This window comes from Carassius auratus, chromosome 32, assembly GCF_003368295.1.
Source record: "Carassius auratus strain Wakin chromosome 32, ASM336829v1, whole genome shotgun sequence".
NCBI lineage: Eukaryota > Metazoa > Chordata > Actinopteri > Cypriniformes > Cyprinidae > Carassius > Carassius auratus.
Genome location: NC_039274.1, coordinates 2729904 through 2742713, shown reverse-complemented (window position 1 = coordinate 2742713; position 12810 = coordinate 2729904). Strand labels below are relative to the sequence as shown.

At 43.4% G+C, this 12810-nt stretch overlaps 1 pseudogene; it reads right to left on the bottom strand.

Moving 5' to 3' along the window:
- Positions 1 to 444: 444 nt before the first annotated feature.
- On the bottom strand, positions 445 to 3084 carry LOC113052367 (zinc-binding protein A33-like; annotated as a pseudogene).
- Positions 3085 to 12810: the final 9726 nt, after the last annotated feature.

Sequence of the window (12810 nt, the reverse complement as noted above, 5' to 3'; positions counted from 1 at the left end):
AAGTAAGAAGTTTGTAACACACACAGAGTGCCTTCGCCTGAAGTTCTGGAGGTCTAGTGCAGAGTTTAACTCCTGTAATTAAACAGTTATAATAATCTCCTCTAGACGTTCAGGTTTACTGGAACATTACAGACAGGTGTGATGGAGCTGGGATCTTGACCTGATTCTGTTTGGATCCTCCACTCAGTCACTCCTCTATACTACAATCACATTCATATTTGAGTGTAATACCAATCACAATCAATCAAATCCAAAAATCACTCAAGATCCAGTCAACAACGGATGAACAGAACAAAGCCCTGCCCTACTTTTGTACTTTTTCAAAAATACAATGAAAAAATGTTGCGCAGGGCAGGTCTATATTCAGAAGAAAGAAAAATCTGTTGCTACTTCTGTTAGTTTGCTTGTATGTTATTTACCTTAAAATATAATTTCATATATATTCAGATATGTGTCGTTTAATATCCATTCGTTTCCCTAATACAGAATATCCAGTATTGAATCATAAAATGCAAAACAATGTAAACAACTAATTATTGTACCTTAATTGATCTAAAAGAAGAATGTGATTTAACTGTGATTTTCTGTTCTTACGATCAGTTTAACTGGTAATATCCTCAGAGGGGACGTTTTGCAGCGATTATATAAGAAAGGAAAGACAGTCTCTGTGAAGGTTGTTGTGAATAAGCAGAGACAGATGTTAGTTCGAGGATCAGAGAAGGACACCTTTCCTCTGTCACAGTCCAGCTGAACTCTCACACGCTGCAGCTTCTCTTTAACTGTTAAGCCAGTGAAGGGTTCATCTGGGGATTGTGAGCTGTATTTGCTGTTCTTGTACCGCACACGCCAGACATTATAGTTAAAGAAAACCTTTCCCTTCCTTTGGTTTTATGCTGTGGTTATTCCAACACTCCAGTACGTGGTGTCTCTAACCTCCACATCCCAGCAGTGTGTTCCTGAGCTAAAGCCCTCAGATCCCAGAACACATGGATACCTATCAAACCTCTCTGGATTATCAGGAAGATTTTGACGTACATCACTGTAAGACACACTGGTCAAATCAGAAGAGAGAGTAAGGAAATAACCTGCTGTGTTCGGATCTAGAGTCATTGGAGCTGCAAAGAGAATGAAATCAGATAAGATGATAAAATATTATGGGATTAGAAATACAAACCTATTTACAAAAACACCTTAAAGAACAGACTCATTATGAGTTTGCATTATGATCCTATAATCTTACGAAATACAGTTCAAATTCACCACAAATTTCATAGTACTTACAGTGATTATTAGATGTATTTCTATCAAATGTTAATCATTCTGTCTTTGTTTATATCTGCAGTATTTAATCGTTTGTACTGGTGCCAGATTTTCTAGAGACTCACTGTGTTGGAGAGTTTCCTGCATCTTCCTCCAGACTCTGAAGCGCGGGTTATTTAAGTAATGTGGCACATGAATCAAAGCTCCAGAGCTCATCTGTGGATCCGGCTGTGATGAGATCTGGACTCTGGAAGGACATTCAGGATCAGAACTGCACTGGACTTGATTTCAGATCCACCTTTCCATCGTTATGCTGAAGTTCTGGAAAACAAGAGAGTTTTTAATATCTCATCAAACACTTTTAACAGGTTTCCTGTCATATAGAATTTGATCATTGGTTGGGTAAATGATTGTTGTTTTGTGTTCAGTTGTCACTTTCAGAAAGCAGGCATCACTGTCCTTCATCATCTGCTCCGTGTCTTTGATTGTGTGTGAAAGAGCAGAGATGTGTCTGTTCATCTCCTCCAGCTTCTCCTTCATCATCTGCTGCTTCTGCTCCTCTTCCTCCCTCAGTGCAGTGATTCTATCTTCTTCTTCATCTCTGAGAAACTGATGAAGCTTCTCAAACTCCTCTTTAATCTAACGCTCGGTGTGCTCAGCTTGAGACTGAAATCACATCACATTCACTTCAGTCAGCTCTGCATTAACACTCACTCCACTAATGTCCATCATAAACTGAATGTTTGAGTCTTTACTCGATATCCTCACCTTGATGTGTTGAACGGTTTTATCACACTCTGCTTTCATTTCTTCTGCATGTTTGAGCTTGCTTTGTAAAGATGTCAGCGCTGTATATACTTCCTCCTACAAGTTAAGAAGCAAATCTGTGAAACTTAAGTAGCTAATAATTAAGAACTTGTAAAGGATAAATATATGGAAATATTTCTAGCAAAGCACTGTGCTTAGCATATGAAATAAAAGTCATTTTCTGCTCGTACCTTGTGAGATGAGACCGCTTCTCTGATGGGTCTGAATGTGTGATTGACATGTTTCTCTGAGTCTCTGCACACTAAACACACCGGCTGTGTGTCCTCCAGACAGAAGAGTTTGAGTTTTTCACTGTGTAAACTGCAGATCTCCTCAGATCCTGAAGAGCGCCCCTCGTTCCTCTCCTTTATCAGTGAATCACACAAGTTTTTTAATACTAGATTACTTGGAGGCTCTGCTCTTGACGATCTTCTTCTGCAGACGGGACACTCCTGAGTTTTCTTGGTTCTCCAGAACTGTTGAAGACACTCTTTACAGAAACTGTGACTGCAGGACAGAAGAACAGGATCCTTGAAGATTTCACAGCACACAGGACAAGAAAGCTCTTCCACAGATTTTGAATCCATTTCCTGTTCTTGTAAAAGCTGCAACGATCTTCAATTTACTTTCACTTTCTGACTTTGAAAAGTAAATTACAATTACAATAAAAATCAAACGTGTTCTGTTCAATACACTTCCCCAAAATCCTCATTTACAGTGTCATCTACTGATCTCCAAAATACTGACTCTTTAGCTTTCAGTGTGAAATGGCAGAAATCATAAGACTAGTCACTTCTTGGTAGGGTAAAGGTTGAAGGTAAAGAAGGGTGGGGCTTCTGGTGGTTTTTGAGCTTCTGAACAGAAACTGAATGTACATTTGAACTTTATTTGTGCTTTCATCCACCAGACTCAACAAACTGAAAATCAAACTACCCTGCTGAAAAAACAACCAAAAAACAGAAACCTTTATAGAATTTGTAATAGTTTTACTGGTTATAATAAAAATTGTATTGGTTTTTATGGAGACTGTAATTGTGTCTATTGGTCTCTGTTGGGAATTAGTCGGCTTCGGTTGGTGTCTTGATAAAACCACTAAATCCTAATGGAATATGTCCCAAAACACTACAGAAAAACATTTTCAAGGATTTAATGGTTAAAAGTTGATGGTTGTAATGTCTGTAATGGTAATTGTTGGAAGCCATTATAAATCCTGTGTGAATTCTTTTGTTTAGTTTTTTCCACATGTGATAATTTTTTTAATAGCAGGAAAGGGATGTACCCTGCCTGTAGCAGCACAATAAATAATATATGTATATATATGCAGTTGTAGATGCAGTTCTTTGTTGGGTTTTTACTGCAGAATGCATCCGAGATGCAACAGTTTATTTTGACTTAATAATGTGCTTCTATAAAGTTTTTTTTTTATATAAAAGATTTTAATTATCTATAATTTTCACACCAGATGATGTCCATTTTTCTTGAACAACTGTCTGTCACAGTTGGTAAACCGTGATCTCTGGGTTTTGCACTTTGTGGGTGAAGTCTGTGTTTCGCGTCTGCACTGATTAGTTTGTGGACGTCTCCGTTAATTGTCGTCAGCAGCAGCTGTCACTAATTACTCTCCCTCTATATAATGGCTTGTCTCACGTCTTGTGTTTGTGAGAGCGTTGTTTCATGTCGGTTTACTGTGCTTTGCTTTCTGTGTTGTTCTGCGTTTGGATGTCCGTGTCTTCCCCCGGAACCTCGTCAACTCATCGCAACCATCACAAGCATCAATACTTACCTTCAGCTCGATTCCCCGCAGTTCTTGTGCCACCCTCTCCTGCTGCCAACTCACCACCACCATCTGGATTCCTCACCGCCTTCCACAATCTTGGATTGTGTCTTCTTCCCGCGTTGTTTGTTGTCCACTTTGTTTGGTTTCTGTCTTTAATTAAAACTTTGTTCATACTCGCACTTGCTTCCAGATTCTCCTTCACCCAGTCGTCACAAAACGCTCTCACATCATGGAAGCAGCGAGCACCACCTCCTTGTCTGACTTTATCCACCACAGTGTCAATCGTATGGATCAGCAGCAGGAGAGCATCACAAGCACCGGACGCACTGTCCAAGCGCTGGTGACACAGGTGTCCGAGCTCATCCAGCAGATCCACCAGCTCACCTCTCCCACTGCGCCCATCGCACCGCCTGCACTGCCCGTCCCCCGGGAGACCTTTCAGGATCACTTCTGGCCAGAGCCATGACTTCCGGCGCCAGAGAATTATTCCGGTGAGCCAAATTTCTGCAAGACTTTCCTTAAGTATTACATAAACTTTGCTTTACAGCCCCGCACCTTCGCTACCAAGGAGTCGAAAGTTGCGTTTACCCTGACTTTACTATCCGGCAAAGCCGCCCTATGGGGGCGGCATTGTGGGAGAACCAACATCCGTGTTGAGCCTCGTTCCGCACCCTCTCGGAGAAAATGAAACGGGTCTTCGATCGAGCCGCGGCCGGCAGGGAAGCCGCCCACCAGCTCTCAGACCTGCATCAAGGGAGATCTTCAGTCACTGATTATTCCATCCAGTTCCGCACCCTGGTGGCCGCGTGCCAGTGGAACGAGGCTTTGCAGTGGGATCGATTCCTGCATGGGATGGCCGACCGTATTCAGAAGGAGATCTACCTCCTCAAGCTGCCCCCTACACTCAACGGCCTTATCGACCTGGCTCTTCGAGTTGATGCCCGGTTTAAACGTCTGGGTAGACAGACCAGTCCTACACGCCATCCCATCTCTCCGGAAAAGGGGCTGCTCGATTCGAGAGAACACGGTCGGTCCAGTCGATGACCACGAACCCATGCAGGTGGGAAGAGATCGGCTGTCCCGGAGGGAGAGAGAGCAGCGGAGGTCCCAAGGACTGTGTTTATATTGCGGAGGCTCAGGACATTCCATCTATTCCTGCCCGGTAAAAGAACCAGCCTGGTAGTAAAAATGAGGCTACTATCGGGTGGGATCTCTGCTGGGAAGTCCTCAACAACATAATCGACTCTCCTTCTGTTGAAACTGCGGTGGGAGAATCACATTCACGACTGTCACACCCTTCTGGACTCCTGGAGCCGAAGGTAATTTCATCAACTCACTCCTTGAACATCACCTGAACATTCCTGTCCTGTCTGTGTCTCTTCCCATCCATGTCACCGCACTCAATGGCCAGGAACTGCCCCACGTCACCCACTATACTGAACCCATCACTCTGCTCACATCAGGCAATCATTGCGAAACCATATCCTTTTTTCTCATGGACTCCCCCGTAGCTCCCATTGTCTTAGGTCACCCCTGGTTAATTAAACATAATCCACGAGTGGATTGGGGTTCCAACACTGTCGCATTGTGGAGTGAAAGTTGTCATGAGTCTTGTCTGGTTTCTGCTTGTCCTGTTGTCCCTGTCTCTATCTTTCAGAAGGAGAACATGGTATTATCAAACATTCCCCCAGAGTATCTGGACCTGAAGGAGGTGTTCAGTAAGTCCCGTGCTGCTACTCTTCCTCTGCATCGTCCCTACGACTGTCCTGCAGACTTAGTGCCAGGTAAGTCTCCACCTAAAGGCAAACTATACTCTCTTTCTATTCCGGAGAGGGAGGCCATGGAGAAATACATTTCTGATTCCTTGGCATCTAGGTTCATCCACCCTTCCTCCTCTCCAGCGGGGCCGGGATTCTTTTTTGTGGGAAGAAGGATGGTTCTCTGTGACCTTGTATTGACTACCGAGAGCTGAACAACATTACGATAAAGAACACCTATCCATTGCCACTTATGTCTTCAGCTTTTGAAAGGTTACAGGGAGCATCCGTATTCACAAAATTTGATTTACATAATGCTTATCATTTGGTCCGCACCAGGAAGGGGGATGAATGGAAAGCCGCCTTTAACACTCCTAGAGGGCACTTTGAATACTTGGTGATGCCGTTCAGGCTCTCCAACTCGCCAGGATTTTTCCAAGCACTCGTTAATGACGTGTTGAGAGATATGGTAGATCAGTTTATATATGTTTACCTGCATGGCATACTGATTTTTTCTTCATCTCTCCAGGAACACGTTCAACACGTCAGACGAGTGCTCCAGAGATTACTTGAGAATGGGCTTTTTGTCAAGGCAGAGAAATGCGTATTCCATGCACAGTCTGTTCCCTTCCTAGGGTATATCGTCTCGTCCGAGGGAATACGTATGGACCCTGACAAGGTTAAGGCTGTGATAGATAGGCCATCTCCAGATTCCCGTAAAGCCCTATAGCGGTTTCTGGGGTTCGCCAATTTCTATCAGCGTTTCATTCGCAATTTCAGCCAACTAGCCTCACCTCTGACGGCCTTGACCTCTCCCAGTACTCCTTTCAGGTGGTCAAACACAGCTGAGACTGCGTTAACTAACCTCAAAAGCCGCTTCATTTCGGCCCCCATCCTTGTGGCCCCTGACCCCACATGGCAGTTCGTGGTGGAGGTTGACGCATCAGAGGTGGGGGTAGGAGCAGTGTCGAGTCGAAGGTCAAGACGGCCTTAGAAGGGGTAATGCCTCCGCCCGGTTGACCACCGAAGTCATTCAGTAGGGTCACTGCTCTAACGTTGCTCGTCATCCAGGGATAAGTCGAACTAATGGGTTAGTTAAACAACGATTCTGGTGGCCACTTATGGCTCGTGACATCCACGATTTTGTTTTGGCTTGCTCAGTTTGTGCCAGTGGTAAGTCATCTAACCGACCTCCTAATGGGTTCCTTCAACCGATGTCTGTCCCTTCGAGACCCTGGTCCCACATCGCACTAGATTTTGTTACCGCCCTCCCGCCCTCTAATGGCATGACGGTCGTTTTTACCCTAGTGGACTGGTTCTCGAAGGGGGCACATTTCATTTCCTTGCCTAAATTACTGACAGCCAAGGAGACAGCGGTCACTGTCCTAGATCACATCTTTCGGCTTCATGGCCTCCCTGTATACGTGGTTTCTGACAGGGGTTCTCAATTTATAAAGAATTTTGTAAGCTGCTAGGAGCGTCGGTTAGCCTGTCTTCGGGGTATCATCCCCAGATTAATGGGCAGTCTGAGCGAGTCAACCAAGATTTAGAGAGGACGTTGCAATGTTTGGTCTCCAAGAACCCGTCTTCCTGGAGCCAACAACTCTCTATGGTGGAGTACGCTCACAATTTGTTACCAGTGTCAGCCACGGGCCTTTCTCCATTTCAGTGCAACTTAGGTTACCAGCCACCAGTTTTTCCCAGTCTGGAATCTGAAGTCGCGGTCCCCTCATCTCACACGTTTGTCCAGAGGTGCCACCGCACCTGGACCAGAGCCCGCGAGACTCTGCTCCGGGTGAGGGAGCGCACTAAGGCCAAGGACGATCGCCACCGGTTAAAGCCTCCCATTTACATCGTGGGTTAAAAAGTGTGACTTTCTATCAATAACATTCCTCTGCGATCCGTATCTAACAAGTTAGCTCCCAAATTTATTGGGTCATTTACTATCACCAAATTCATTAGTCCGGTGACAGTCTGCCTCAAACTACCTCCAGCATACAGGAGGATAAATCCCGCCTTTCATGTGTCCAAAATTAAACCCGTGTTTTATGCACGTATTAATCCGCCTACTCCGGTTCCCCCGCCGCCGTGTCTCGTAGATGGGGAACCAACATATTCGTTTAATCGCATTCTGGACTCGAGATGGAGGGGGCGAGGATTCCAGTACCTGGTGGACTGGGAAGGTTACGGTCCGGAGGAGAGGAGTTGGGTACCTGCTAGGGACATATTGGATCACTCCCTTATTGATTATTACAATCAGTAGGTAGGCCCTTCTGGGAACTCCAGGAGGCGTTCTTAGAGGTGGGGGGGGGGGAACAGTCATGGTTGGTAAACCGTGATCTCTGGGTTTTGCACTTTGTAGGTGTTTTGCACTCAAGTCTGTGTGTTTCGAGTCTGCACTGATTAGTTTGCGGGCGTCTCTGTTAATTGTCGTCAGCAGCAGCTGTCACTCATGACCCTGTTGAAGGTAAGTCTCTTGGGAGGCACGATCTGATCATCAGGTTCCTGAGAGGAGCAAGGAGGCTCAATCCACCTCGCCCTCAGTAAGTCCCCTCTTGAGACCTCGCAGTGGTTCTATCAGCACTGCAGAGAGCTCCCTTCGAACCCTTGCTCTCAGTAGAGCTAAAGTTTCTATCTTTGAAAACTGCGCTCCTGATGGCTTTGGCTTCAGTGAAGAGGGTTGGGGACCTGCAGGCATTTTCAGTTGACGAAGCATGCCTGGAATTCGGGCCGGCTAACTCTCACAATATCTTGAGACCCCGGCCTGGGTACTTGCCCAAAGTTCCCACCACTCCTTTTAGGGATCAGGTGGTGAACTTGCAAGCGCTGCCCCTGGAGGAGGCAGACCCAGCCCTGGCGCTGCTCTGTCCAGTACGTGCGCTCCGCACCTACGTGGACAGAACTCGGTGCCTTAGGATCTCAGACCAGCTCTTTGTCTGTTACGGAGGCCAGAAGAAGGGAAAGGCTGTCTCCAAGCAGAGGTTATCCCACTGGATAGTGGATGCTATTGTCCTGGCTTTTCAGGCTCAAGACCTGCCATGCCCCATATGGGTGAGAGCTCATTCAACTAGGAGCGTAGCTTCCTCCTGGGCGCTGGTACATGGCGCCTTGCTAGCAGACATCTGTAGAGCTGCGGGCTGGGCGACACCTAACACAATCTCCGTGTAGAGCCCGTGTCCTCCCGGGTACTCGCCCCTTCGGGCCAGTAAGGACCTGCTCGGTGTCAATCCGCTTGCTGCGCCATTCCACTCAGCGGACTGGATGCGTGCGCTATTCCCCTCAGGTGAGTTCCTCAGTCAGAACCCTGGGTTCCTCCAGCACTGTTGATGTCCAACACTTGCGTACATGCCCTTTGGTTAGCCATGTGTGGGACTAGGTGCCTCCATGTGTTGTGATTCCCTTTTCTGGGTAATCCCACGTGTGTATGTCCACAGTAAGTCTCTCCGCACCATGTGTCTTTCCCCTTGGCAAGCCCCTTGCCAGCTCTGTCGTTGAAACTTCCACCCTGCGGGCTGGGTACCTCAGAGGGTACCTCAGCGAAGACTTGAATGCGAGTTGCTTGCGTTGCTCCTTATATACCCACTCTGCGGGGCGGAGCTCACGATGCAAATTCCGCAGACCAAGGTACTTTGTGTACCATTGGCTTGTTTTGTACCACTCAAAGGTGATTGGGCTCTCGGGCGAGATCCCATCCGTAACGTCTCCATTGCCTCCTTCAGGGAACGAGGATTACATACGTAACCAAGATGTTTTTCAGTGTAACAACAAATGTGTCTCCAAAAGACCTTTGTCCACAGAGATTTGAGAGCTCAGCTCTTACTTCCCACCTATAGAATGTCAAACTTCAGATAACAAGTGGCATATGTCCAAAACACCCATTTGCATAAGCTTGTGTGTTGCGAGTAGCTTAACACAAATTTCTTTAATGTATTGATTAAAAGAGTCTGCACCCGTAATTTCTCTCCCTGTCAACTTCTGCCACACAATTCAAAGCAACTACCTTCCATTTTTAAATCTTAATCAGTGGAAAACCAAAGGGGAGAAAACCTTGAGCCTTTATGCTATAATTAGAAATATACAAATGTATTCCTCTCTCAAATACAGTCATGGTTAATCACCTAATCTGCAATAATTACTTCACCTCTATAACAAAGGACATAGAGCCTCAAGGTAAAAGTTAATGAGAGGCAATGATTAAAAAAAAAATTAGTTGGACTAGAAAGCTAAATTAGAAGTAAAAAAATTCCTCAGAGCAAGCATGAGGTATTAGAGAGGCATTAGAGAGGATATGGGTGTGGTCTTTGGTCATGCAAACTTAACTGAGCTTTTGATTAAGTTTATTAATTAGTGAATGTGCTGTTTATTTGAGAACCAGCATATCATAACTTGTCCAGTTCAACATCTGTATTAAACTGAACATTGGATTTAACATCTAAATACTGTTGTTGAAACATCTTTTTTCAAGGTTAAGGCAGTGTTATTCAGTCGAGAGATAAAAATCTCTGAGTACTGAAATACATTATTTCTAACTATATGGTAGATATTTTATGCATATTATTGAATTTATGTATGAATAACACTGTGGACAAGTAAAAAGCATTTTACATCAACCTCTCCAGTGCGCGCATACACACACACACACACACACACACACGTTTGTTTTTGTAAAAAGTGGGGACATCCCATAGGCGTAATGGTTTTTATACTGTAGAAACTGTATATTCTATCACCCTTCACCAACCCTACACCTAACCCTAACCCTCACAGGAAACTTTGTGCATTTTTACTTTCTTAAAAAAAAACTCATTCTGTATGATTTATAAGCGTTTTGAAAAATGAGTACATGGGTTATATCCTCATAAATCACCCTCTCCTTGTAATACCTGTGTCATACCCATGTCATTATACATGAGTTGTGTCCTGATATGTCACAAAAACAAGAGCACAAAATCACACACACACACACACACACACACACACACACACACACACACACACACACACACACACACACACAAACAAGTATATCAGGAAAATGTGTAAAAGGCCACTTGTTCTCTTAGAATTGTGTGTGGTAAGTGATAATTCCTGACAGTAATTAAAGGAAGAGGAACTCTCGTCACTGAATTGGTACTATTCATCAAATTGTGCCAGTGGGTTAGACTTAATTCCTCTTCAAAAGGCATAAAGGTAAATCATCTTTGCACAGAGCCGCTTTGAGTCTTATCTGGAGTACTAATGGCTGTACAAACCAGACCACAAATTAGTTTAGTAATAATTATCAGTCAGCTGGGCAGAAATAAGTGATAATTAAACTGTAACCTAAAGGAAAAATCATAATTTAGATCATACACTTTAGCAATGGACAGCTCAATTTTACTGCACTGCTTTGCTCATTAACCTGCTTCTGAAACCAGATAGAAAGAGAAAATGTATATGCAAGAATAGTCTTATTTTCACAGTCAACTTCGCACAATTGAATATTTGTGCATAATCCCATTTAAAGCTATCAGAGATATGTTTATTAAGGCTTCAGTAGACATTACAGTCCTTCGATGAGAAATGTGCCATGCTCCATTCAAGGCTAGGGCAGTTAATACTGACCTTTCTCATAGTTGAAGTGAAGTTTGATGTCTTTGCCTTGGTTGATGTGAAGATACGTGAACCCAATGGCAAACATAAGCAAAACAAGCAGCAGAAGGAGTTTGAACTGCTTGCGGATCTTCTTCAGAGGAAAGCGCATCCTCATCACAGCAACATCAACAACAGACTTGTGCCCCTTCAGCACTGATCTTTGTACAGCTAGATGATATTGAAATGATGTTTCACACTAACAATACAGATAACAGTTTCCAGATAAGAACAGATTCAGACTTTCTAATGAACACCTAAAAACTGATTTCTTGGTGAGCATGTCTTTCAACAATGATATTCTAAACTTCAGAGTCTGCTGTATACTGAAAGGTAGTCTATTTTTTTATGAATGACATTTACACACCAAAAGATCTATTGAAAACAAACGGTGTGTATACAGAGCCCTCTTGTGGTCAAACGGAGCATTGCCTTGATTTGTTGTGTCGTATGTTTTTCTAAATAAATCTCTACAGTCCAAGGAAGATTAGAAAACTTATATTTATGCAAATCTAAATTAAACATAGAATAACAATGTAAATAGGTATAGCCCATATTTAATATATACATACTGAATAAAACCAAAGCCTTTTGGTTGGAGTTCTCAAAACTCCTTAAAAAGGAATATACACTGTCCATAACTCAAATACTGCGATGATAACCATGACATTACAGAGGCATCTGACAGAGTCCATACTGTAACAGAATTTAAAACCATCAATGTCTTACAATGGCATAATAGCAATACAGTGCTCAACTTACAGTCTACACTGTTATTCTGAGAGACAATAAAAGTGCTTGAAAACATGCCTAGATAACCTGTTTAAAGATGTGTTAAGTAATTAATTTATAATTACCTGTTAAGAATACTTATTTTCACTGTTTCTAAGCTATTCTCTTTTAGATTAGAATTGTACTGGTTTACAGTAATAAAAAACATGGTTTGGCAAAACAATTTGCGTCTCACCTCAAAGCAGAATCTGAATCTGTCAAACCATTTGAAATAGTAAACCTGGAGCACTTCCTAGGCACAGCTTTCTAAGATCAGTTAACTGTTTATAAAAAAGTAAACCTATGCTAGATGCGACCATCAGAAAGCAAATCTGATATTTAAGTCATTTATACAAATACAGCATTAGAATAAGCATTAAAATAAAATACTCAAAAAAGCAAAATGTACAAAATGTTTACACAAATGAAAAACAAGTACAAAAGCCAAATGTACAGAAGGTTGTGTTAAGAATCAACCAGGAAAATATTGTTTAAGGGGGGGGGGGGGGGGGGTGAAATGCTATTTCATGCATACTGAGTTTTTTACACTGTTAAAGAGTTGGATTCCCATGCTAAACATGGACAAAGTTTCAAAAATTAAGTTGTACGTTTGAAGGAGTATTTCTGTTCCAAAAATACTCCTTTCCGGTTTGTCACAAGTTTCGGAAATTTTTTTCGAGTATGGCTTTGTGTGACGTTAGATGGAGCGGAATTTCCTTTTATGGGTCCTGAGGGCACGTCTGCCGGAAGAGCGCGCACTCCAGTATAGCAGAGCACTGAGAGCATTTGCACATCGTTTATTTCTTA